Source organism: Xenopus tropicalis, chromosome 4, assembly GCF_000004195.4.
Source record: "Xenopus tropicalis strain Nigerian chromosome 4, UCB_Xtro_10.0, whole genome shotgun sequence".
Lineage (NCBI taxonomy): Eukaryota > Metazoa > Chordata > Amphibia > Anura > Pipidae > Xenopus > Xenopus tropicalis.
Genome location: NC_030680.2, coordinates 90984012 through 90993892, shown reverse-complemented (window position 1 = coordinate 90993892; position 9881 = coordinate 90984012). Strand labels below are relative to the sequence as shown.

At 37.4% G+C, this 9881-nt stretch overlaps 1 long non-coding RNA gene and 9 other non-coding genes across 10 annotated transcripts; all 10 read left to right on the top strand.

Annotated features, from left to right (window-relative positions):
• The first annotated feature begins 1164 nt into the window (after positions 1-1164).
• Positions 1165-7712, top strand: LOC116410424. Its single transcript, XR_004222389.1, has 9 exons — positions 1165-1689; positions 2973-3089; positions 3595-3651; positions 4093-4134; positions 4361-4402; positions 4633-4675; positions 4910-4999; positions 7313-7390; positions 7632-7712. It is a non-coding gene; the product is annotated as an uncharacterized LOC116410424 (long non-coding RNA).
• On the top strand, positions 1273-1343 carry LOC116410643. Its single transcript, XR_004222557.1, has one exon. It is a non-coding gene; the product is annotated as a small nucleolar RNA SNORD38 (small nucleolar RNA).
• LOC116410658 lies at positions 2412-2548 on the top strand. Its single transcript, XR_004222572.1, has one exon. It is a non-coding gene; the product is annotated as a small nucleolar RNA SNORA35 (small nucleolar RNA).
• LOC116410635 lies at positions 3450-3526 on the top strand. Its single transcript, XR_004222550.1, has one exon. It is a non-coding gene; the product is annotated as a small nucleolar RNA SNORD55/SNORD39 (small nucleolar RNA).
• Positions 3945-4015, top strand: LOC116410639. The gene has a single exon (XR_004222554.1). It is a non-coding gene; the product is annotated as a small nucleolar RNA SNORD38 (small nucleolar RNA).
• LOC116410642 lies at positions 4211-4281 on the top strand. The gene has a single exon (XR_004222556.1). It is a non-coding gene; the product is annotated as a small nucleolar RNA SNORD38 (small nucleolar RNA).
• On the top strand, positions 4482-4552 carry LOC116410641. The gene has a single exon (XR_004222555.1). It is a non-coding gene; the product is annotated as a small nucleolar RNA SNORD38 (small nucleolar RNA).
• Positions 4760-4834, top strand: LOC116410636. The gene has a single exon (XR_004222551.1). It is a non-coding gene; the product is annotated as a small nucleolar RNA SNORD55/SNORD39 (small nucleolar RNA).
• On the top strand, positions 7477-7544 carry LOC116410638. The gene has a single exon (XR_004222553.1). It is a non-coding gene; the product is annotated as a small nucleolar RNA SNORD38 (small nucleolar RNA).
• Positions 7713-7865: 153 nt separating the features above from the next.
• LOC116410657 lies at positions 7866-7997 on the top strand. The gene has a single exon (XR_004222571.1). It is a non-coding gene; the product is annotated as a small nucleolar RNA SNORA35 (small nucleolar RNA).
• Positions 7998-9881: the final 1884 nt, after the last annotated feature.

Here is a 9881-nt window from a genome sequence, read left to right as displayed (position 1 = left end):
TTTTCTGCATAATACCAGTAACAAACTGTCAACAAATCTGACTTTAAGCAAAAGGAGGTTACTATATATTGACCAAAAAATGGGTGAATACTTTTTTTTTTTTAAGGAACTTTTTGTGGTTGCCTTTATTGTCTACATTGGTAGACAATAAAAGCATTCTGGCTAACAAAATTGCAAGACAAATTAGCCAGACTCATTTGTCACTGTCAAACTTAACCAATAAGATGTTTGCTTTTAAACAGGGGACTAGTAATTGCCTGCTGATTGATTGCTGTAGGTTACAGTGCCTGACAAAATTAAAGTATTTTTATAGATAGTACCAGTCACATCATAATGTCTGAACTTTAGAAAACCCTTTGTTTTCATCTAAAAAAAATGCCTTAGATTGTTTTTTGTTGGTAGGTCAAACCTGCAGTAAAACTAGAATTCCTTCTGTTAAAACCCTTTGAAAATATTGCTGAAAACTCTCCAGGCAACAAAGAAACCAGCATGTTTTGCATTCTTACCCAAGGATGAATTTTGAACCAATACTGCCCTAGACTTTGCACTGATGACTGCTTCCCCGTCCCAAACAGTATAGTATCTGCATGCATGGATTGAGGTATAGGGATGTATTGAGTCCCCGCTACTCCACTGGATTTAGCTGCCATGGCAGCTTGGGGGATTTGTACAGCTCTGTGCCTTCATATAAATGAACCTGCTTTTACTGAGAACTAGAATACATTGGATGGAGCAAATTGCATGAAGATTGACTTTAACTAAGCCTGACACCAAAAAAAAGTGTGTACCTTTAACGGTGCACAAAAATCCTGTTTTCCTGTTACCTTCTATAGTTTTTGGTAGTTGAATATATACAGAAGAATACGAAAGCTGTTTTGTAATGGTTTGTGCTTGCATTTCTGTATAATCTATTCCTACTTTGAGTATTCTATATACAGGTCCAGATGGCAACTTGAACCAGTGAATTTGTTTCCAGATATTGCAGATTTATACCACAGTTCTTCATTTTTATTAGGTGAGTTTTTTTTTTTTTCTATTGAGCCCCTTAAAACACTATCTTGTACTAGATGCCAAGAAAGATGTAATGAATCCTTATTGGAGGCATAATAATCCTATAAATTATGTTCAAATAATTTTTTAGTAGACAAAGTATAGAGATCGATATTATGGAAAGATACTTTATCCAAAAAAACCCAGGTCCTGAGCATTTTGGATAACGATCCCTAACCTGTATGTTTTAAGTTTAAGTGCCATTGTATGCGATTGTGGTGTCTTCTGCTGATGATAACCTTGTCCAGTTCTGCTACTGAGACTGTACGATGATATTCCTTAATCTGAAGAAGAGTACCTGATTATATATTGGTTATTGATTGGTATGTTTTAGGCCATTTTGTAGTCTGCACAACAACCCATGTAAACTGTGGGACAGTGCAGGTTCTCCAATGGAGAACACTGTACTATGTACCATTGGTACATAGAACTGGATACAGCAGTGCTTTTGTTCTTTTAAAATAAAATGCTTTTATTGCATGCTTTCAGGGCATTGAAGCTGAACAGCTTTACTGTGGTGCTGTTCCAGATTGTATCTCATCCTTGGGCCTTTTTGTACCCAAATCCATAATGTTTATCCTTTATCCTTCAGATAACCTACAAGCGGAGAACACCTGCTAACCAGTCTTGTCATATGGAGTAAGTATGCTGTATTTGAATTTGCAATAAATGTTTTTAAATGAGGGGTTGATTTTGACTAAATTATGCTTAAATGAGGGGTTGACTACTTGTGATGCCTGTCTTTGTAGCCTGTATAGCTAAAGTAGTAACTGTGCTGGTTGTTTGCTATAGTACTTAAAGGAGAAGGAAAGGCAAAGTCACTTGGGGTTGCCAAAATGTTAGGCACCCCCAATTGACATAAACCGCCTACCTTTTACCCTGGGCTGGTGCCCTGTTCGGAGGGAAGCCCGAAACATTGCCTTTGGCACTTAAGTAAAGATTCACATTTTTCAAAACAACCGGAGTGCTGCTGTTTTCTTCATTATTTTCATTTCTGTTCGGAGAGAACAGCACCAGCCCGGGGTAGCTGCAGCGCTTCCTGCTTCGCTCGCGCAGTAGTGAAAAAGCTACAGGTACCCCAGGCTGGTGCTGTTTTCACCTAACAGGAGCACCAGCCCGGGGTACAAGGTAAGATATTAAAGTCATTTGGGGATGTCTAACATTTTGGCAAGTGCCTTTCCTTGTCCTTTAACCAGCAATTGTTTAAAGCGGCATTGTCCTGCTCAGTGCCTGGTAGTTTTGAAGGTTATAGCAGGATAAGGAATTTTAGCAATTATGCTATACATATGTTTTTGTGTGAGCAACTAATCTCCTGTGTGCCATCACACTTGGCTTCAGTTGTATATTTTGATACTGTAAGTGTGCACTGCTATCTTCATGCTGTCTTCATGGTCCTTTCCTTGACTTTGGAGCCTCATTCCAGTGCAAGAATAAACCCCTTCTTGCAGAAAGATCAGGTTGTGCTGTAGCCTGACCCTTCCGAGAGTTGGGTACATTTTGTAATTCAGTCATGCTGTGAGTTTGTCACATATAACAATAGCTGACTGGGCATGTAAAATGAGTTTTGGTTTTATACTTATACTCACAATGGGATGGTGCCCACCATTAGCATGCAAGAAATTATTGGGAGATGAAAGGCTCTCCAACTTAAAATATGTATTTACACAATTTCCTATGTTTTGTGGTTATAAAAAAAAAAAGTTGTAAATTCTTAATGAGCCTTCATTAGAGCAGTTTTCTCTATTGCGTTCAGGATAAAATTAAATGCTTATGGCTCAGCAAAATTTTATTTATGTTCCTAAACTTTCACTTTTCGAGACCCAAATGTCAACTTACGACAACCTATATTTCCTGTATACTGTAGATTTTTAAAAGACACCACACTCGGGCATCTTATTTACTCAGTGTGCTTTTTTTTTTAGGTGTGGAATGTTAACTGTACACATTTGTGTTCCAAGTTATGGGGAGATACATGATCGAGTAAATTCCTTGAGTCTGAAAGTTAGCCGTTTAATATGGCAGAGTTCACAGGGATGCCGGTGAGTGTATCAATATGTGCATTAACTTTTTTGTTTAATGCAGTTTTGAGACTAAGGTAGGATGGGTAAATTTGCATGCTACATATAGAGGGAGGCTAAGCATGAACAGGTTTTGTTTAAGAAATGTTCAGGGATGTCTAAACACAGTGTGTTAACACATGCATGTAAAGCCCTAACACACTTTGCAGCACAGAGTAATAAAAGGGTGTATACAATTGGATAACAAATACAGTAACTGATTCAACTTGAGGACAGCTCTTTAAACCTTGTGTATTTAATTGTTCACATTATAGTGATGAGCTGAGGCAATGTAGTTAGGCCTTATCCCCATCTTTAACTTAGGGCATGAATTCTCTTCAGAGTGTCAATGATGTAGTAATGCTGCGAAAAAGCTTAACTTTCTGTGTAGAAAACAACCTTGGAGAACTGAGCACTCTGTTTTAACACATGGATAGTGTTGATGCTTGTCAAAAGGTGCTATTTAATATTTGCATTTTGTTTGTAGGTCCCAAGATTGATTCTAGTGCAGGTGAAATGATACTACCATGAATTCAACATACAGGTACGTTCAGGAAGATGAAGATAGTAGTTATCTTCATTAATTAGCTGCTTAGTGGTACTCACTGTTCCTCTTCTAAAAATGAGCGATGCAAACACTGAGTTACCTTATGCCTCCATTTGTTTTTTACATAATTTTTGGGCGAGCCCATAACACTAGATAGGTTAATTGCAGTTGGAGGCTTTTCTAGTGATCACATTTGAATCCTTTTATATATCTGTTTTTAACCCAGGATAAATGGTTTATTTGCCTGTTTTGGCTTTTTTTTCTATTGTATCTAATTTGCTGAGTTACGTCTTCTGCTGATGATAACTTTGTCCAGTTCTGCTACTGAAATTATGTGGTGATATTTGTCAATCTGAAGAAGGCAACCTGATCATAAATACATTAGTAATGCCTGTTTGTCTATCAATTTAACACATTGGTTTTCTTGTTCCCTTTTAGAGAAATAAAAGTGAAGACCACTTGCTTGTTTTGACCCTTGCGGTGAGTTTTGTTTTTTTTTTGTTTTTAGCATTAACTGATTGGCTTTTTTTCTAGTGTCTTATTTGCTGAGTTTTGTCTTCTGCTGATGATAACTTTGTCCAGTTCTGCTACTGAAATTATGTGGTGATATTTGTCAACCTGAAGAAGGCAACCTGATCATAAATACATTAGTAATGCCTAAGTTTGTCTATCAATTTAACACATTGGTTTTCTTGTCCCCTTTTAGAGAAATAAAAGTGAAGACCACTTGCTTGTTTTGACCCTTGCGGTGAGTTTTGTTTTTTTTTTTTTGTTTTTAGCATTAACTGATTGGCTTTTTTTCTAGTGTCTTATTTGCTGAGTTTTGTCTTCTGCTGATGATAACTTTGTCCAGTTCTGCTACTGAAATTATGTGGTGATATTTGTCAACCTGAAGAAGGCAACATGATCATAATTTAAGTTAGTAATGCCTAAGTTTGTCTAACAATTTAACACATTGATCTTCTTTTACCCCTTTAGAAATAATAGAAGAGCAGAACACTTGCTTGTTTTGACCCTTGCGGTGAGTTTTCTTTTTTTTTTTTTTTTTAAAGGTTAACAGGTGTACAAAATTGTTAGTAAGCGGTCTTTAACTTTTTTTATCCAGAGTGTAAATGATGTAACAATGTTGCAAAAATGCTTAATTTGCTGTGTTGAAAACAACCTTGGAGAACTGAGCACTTATTAGCCCATGAATATTGTTGGTGTTTGTCAAGAGGGTGGGGATCTTAAATATTTCTTTACGTTTTGCTTGTAGATCCCAAGATTGATTCTAGCATGGGAGTGAAGAGGCTGTCATGAATCTGACTTGCACATACAGTCTACCTTCTTTACATGCCTGCATATTGTAAGTGGCTTGATAGGCAGTAACACCCTACTTGCACCACAAGTCTAGACAGTGTTAGTGTACAGCACAAAAGTGCCCTCAGATTGTTGATGAATACACTACTCTTGCCCTTCCATACCTGCATATTTCAGAATTGGTTTAAAGAGGTCCAGCTGGTATTTTAACCAACATCTTACTGATGTGGTAAGTTGACTTTATTAAGTTTATAGGTTTTTCCCAGTTTATAGATTTCTACTAGTGATGAGTGGCTCTAAAGGAAAACTAAACTAATTCACTGGTTTCCAAATATTACACTACCCTCCCTCCTCCTGTGTAACTTTGAATAACTTTTTTTTTTCCACCACCAGGCCAGTGCTCCTTTTAGAGTAGTAACGTCAGTGTGGCACCACTGTAAACTTATTACCTTTTACTTGTGAAGACTTAGGTTCACAAGATTGTCTGCTGAGGGACCCATAATGGCAGGAAACTTTGCCATAGAAATGTCCCCAAGGCTGGGGGGAGCATTAGCCTTTGGAAAAAGCAAACTTAACAGTTAATTTCAGATGGTACTGGAGGGCAGGGGTGCCTAAGGGTTTTAGTGGCCTTGGTGTGCCATTACCCCTAACATGCTTCACTAGACATTTTAAATTAATCATATAGCAGGAGGCAATGGGCTGTTTTCAAAAAAAAAAATTGAATCAACTGTGTCCTAAGAGTAATTGTGCCACAGCATTTATTTGTACTTTTTGTTTTACGTACTACTGACAAGTTTACACAAACTTAAGGATTTTGAATCCTTTATATCAGTCTCTGTAACACAGAGCACTAGGGTTTCTTCATGAATTGGTTGTTGAAGACAACCAAGAAGAACAGATTCTGGGGAATCCAGAATAAGTAGAACGGTCTGTCTACTCCAAACTACCAATTTGCAATGCTTTCGTAAATTTATTGGTATTTAGCAATTTGTGAAATTTTTTTAAAAATCACTTCAAAGCTTCCAGTCGATAGTATCTTATCTCCTACAGGTCATAAAGTAACCAGATAAAACACTCTAAATTTGAACTCCAGGGGTCAACTTAACAGTTTGATGCCCAATATGTATAGGTTTACCCAAGTATATGGCATGTAGGAGCCCCCAATGTAAACATCCCCCCAAATGTTCTGTCATTTCAGCTCCTGCGAAATCAACACATTTACATGCTTTATGTGGGATAATGTTTCAAAATAGTAAGCTCACCACAGGAAGCAATATATTTTTGGAAAGTACACATTCCCCTGAATCTAAAATGGGTACCAAGCCGCAAAGCTTTCCTAAATTTGACTTTTAATGGCACTTCCAAATATCACCTCAAAACTTCCACTATGCAGCAACTTATTTTCTACAGGTTATTAGGTACCAAGATAAACCACCGCATATATGAACCCCAGAGGGCTACTGGACAGTTTGATGCCCACTGTACATAGGTTTATCAAAGCACATGGCATACCTCTACCTAATTCATAAACACATAAAAGTTTCATGAGGGGTAGAAGCTGCAGAAATGTAGAGTGACCCCTAAAAAAACATATATTTCGAAAGTACACATTCTGACAAATCTAACATGGGTAAATACTTTCTACACCAAAGTACCAATCTGGAAAGCTTTCCTAAAGTTTTAGTGGTTTTTATGACATTTTGGAAAATTGCTTAAAAATGTTGCTGTTTGCCGCATTTATCTCACAATTTCTTGCGTACATAGTCAAATCACCTAAGGTCTACTGAAGTTTGATGCCCAATATGCATAGATATACCAAAGTCTGATATGTACTGACCCCAAAATCAAAATCGCACATATGGATTTCTCGCCTGCCAACTCAGCTTTTGCATACAGAGCCCCCTGACAGCGTATTATGTGCAGTAACCCCCCCTAACTATACAGAGACCCCCAGGAAAACCATATATCTTTGGAAAGTACACATTCTGATGAATTCAAAATAGGTAGTTATTTTTCTACACCAAAGTACCACACGGCAAAGCTATGCTAAAACAGATTAGAAATACTAATACAGGGATAAAAATGGAATAAAACCATTGTGTAAATCAATGAAACAACAAATTAAGTCACACGACAGCGTAACTAGTGGTTAGAATATCTGATCCAATAGTTGCACTGCCAAAATAGATGGCTCATTGCCAAGGGGGTTGGGGGCACAACTGACTCTCATAAGTACCAACAAAATAGGTACTACATTTTTTTTTAAAACAGCGTAGGTTGTTGGCAGGGAAAGGGTTAAGTTAACTATCTGTTTTGACAACAAGAGTAATTGTTTATTTGTATTCCTGCTTTTTTTAAGCATTGACTGGCCAGTTGAACTTGAGAAACCACTGAATACAATCCAGTGGATGCAGATTTACACCAGACTCTTAAACAGGTGGGTTTTTTTCCTACTGAACCCCTATAATGGTAACATACTATAACTTAGTAACAATTTAGTATATACTAAGTGGGCACTGTCTTCTTCTGATGATAACCTTGTCCAGTTCTGCTACTGAAACTATGCGATGATATTTCTGAATCTGAAGAAGACTATCGGATAATAAATAAGTTGAGTTGAATAGGTTTTGGGTCTATAACACTTTAACTCTAACTTTTTTTTCTTTACCTCCCTCAAGGTAACGAACAACTGACATAGAGAAGCGCTCCTGGGGTGCTGATGCTGTTTTAACTTGCAATAAATTGTGTACATAAACCAATTTGGCTGGTATTTTTTTTACTATATTTAGTTATTGACTGCTTGTTTGTAATATGTTTTGCTATAGTAAATACCCAACAACTGTTTACAGCTGCATTGGCTTGCTTAGGTGCCTTGTGCTACTGATTAGCTTCAGTTGTATTTCTAGATAAGTGTGCACTGCTTAAGTGTCTTCATGGTCCTTTCTTTGACTTTGGAGTCTCATTCCAGTGCCAGAATAACATCCCTTCTTGCAGAAAGATCAGGCTGTATTGTAGTCTGACCCTTCCGAGAGTTGGGTACATTCTTATACCTTTTATGTCTAGGTTGTACTGTTCAGTCAGCACTTTCAGGCTTTTTTTCCCCCCTATGTAGTGCTTTTGTTTTATAGACTAGTCAGTGGGATGTTGAATTTTGGCTGCAATCAAGATAGTCAACATCTGTTTGGAGATAGCAATGACACAGAATTTATAATACTGGGGATAAAGGCCAAACCCTGGCATCCGGGGAATAGTTGGCTGTAGTCTTTTGCTAAAGAAGCACTTCAGACCAAGTCAGCTGTATGCTACCAAATTTGTCTTAAAATTGACTGAAATTGTAAATCGAATTAAAATAGGGTTTGTTGCTGTGATGCATAAATGTATTGCAATTACACCTTTAAAGGAGAAGGAAAGGTAAAAACTAAGTAAGCTTTATCAGAAAGGTCTATGTAAATACAGCCATAAGCACTCACAGAAACGCTGCACTGACTTCTATGTAAAAAGATTAGTTGTGTCTGTTTTCCTCTGCCAGTGACATGCAGCTTTCAGCTTCCTGCTCCCCCTCCCTTAAGAATGCTAAGAACTCACCCCCCCCCCCCCCCCCCGCCTTAGGAACGTGGATCTGAGCCAATCAGCAGGAAGCTGACTCATAGTCTTAACTAAGCATGTTCACTTGGTCCTGGTGTCTGTGCAGGAGTGAGGCATTATGGGAACTTTCTTTACCCAGCTCAGCATTTTTTCTTCCTGTTTGGCTTCAGATCTTCTGAACAGGAGAAATATGGGGAGACTTAAAGGAACAGTAACACCAAAATATGAAAGTGTTTTTCATGTAATTGAAATATAATATACTGCCCTGCACTGGTAAAACCGGTGTATTTGCTACAGAACGCTCCTATAGTTTATATAAATAAGCTGCTGTGTAGCCATGGGGGCAGCCATTCAAGCTTAAAGGAGAAAAGGCACAGGTTACACAGCAGAAAAGAGAAACTCTGTAGAATACAATGGCATTTTATCTGTTATCCGCTAAGTAACCTGTGTCTTTTCTCATTCAAATGGCTGCCCCCATGGCTACACAGCAGCTTTGTTTATATAAACTATAATAGTCTTTCTGAGGCAAACATACCAGTTATACCAGTGTATGGTAACAGTACATTATATTATTGCTTTTATACGCTGTCATAATTTGATGTTACTGTTCCTTTAAGGGCACTATTGAGATAACTAAAGGTATGCCTGCAGCTTGAGATTAACTCTTTATTAGCCTTTCCTTCTCCTGTAACTGATTGGTAAAATGTTTTTTTTTTTTTTTTTTTTTTTTTTTCTAATGCAAAAAGAGAGCTATGTAAATGACATTGCAGTTATGTCTACTGAGTAATTGATGCTGATTTAAAAATAAAAGTTACTGTCCAACTCTTCTGTTTGTGTGAGATTCTTAATAGAGTATAGAGCAGTGTATGATTATAGTGCCATTGCAATGATTCTGGTGCTTTGTTGTAATGTGTGGTGTTTAAAAATCCCATGTATTACCCACGTGTGGGTAATCTGTCATCTCTAATAAAACTGAATAACAAAGTAGTGGTTATATAGTGGCAAATAATGTGTTAGAAGATTTTTCCAGTAAAACAAGTAAATTACACCAAAAAAGTAGCTTTTTCAATTGGGCTTGGTTGCTTTTGGGAAGGGGCAGGGTTTTAAGTCTGCAGTAAAGAGTGTGAATAGTTAAAATAAGATTTATAAAGGGAAAAAAAAAAACCCCAGCAAAGGTTAAGAAGCAAATTCTTTTTATATCTGGTTCTGATATGTGCACTGTGTGACCCTGATACCTTCTATGTTGGGCAGTCAACAGGGGATGAAATGTCACTTGTAGTGGGCACAGAGAAATACTTGAGTACATGTTGGAAATGTTTCTGTATTAAAGGAACAGTAACTCC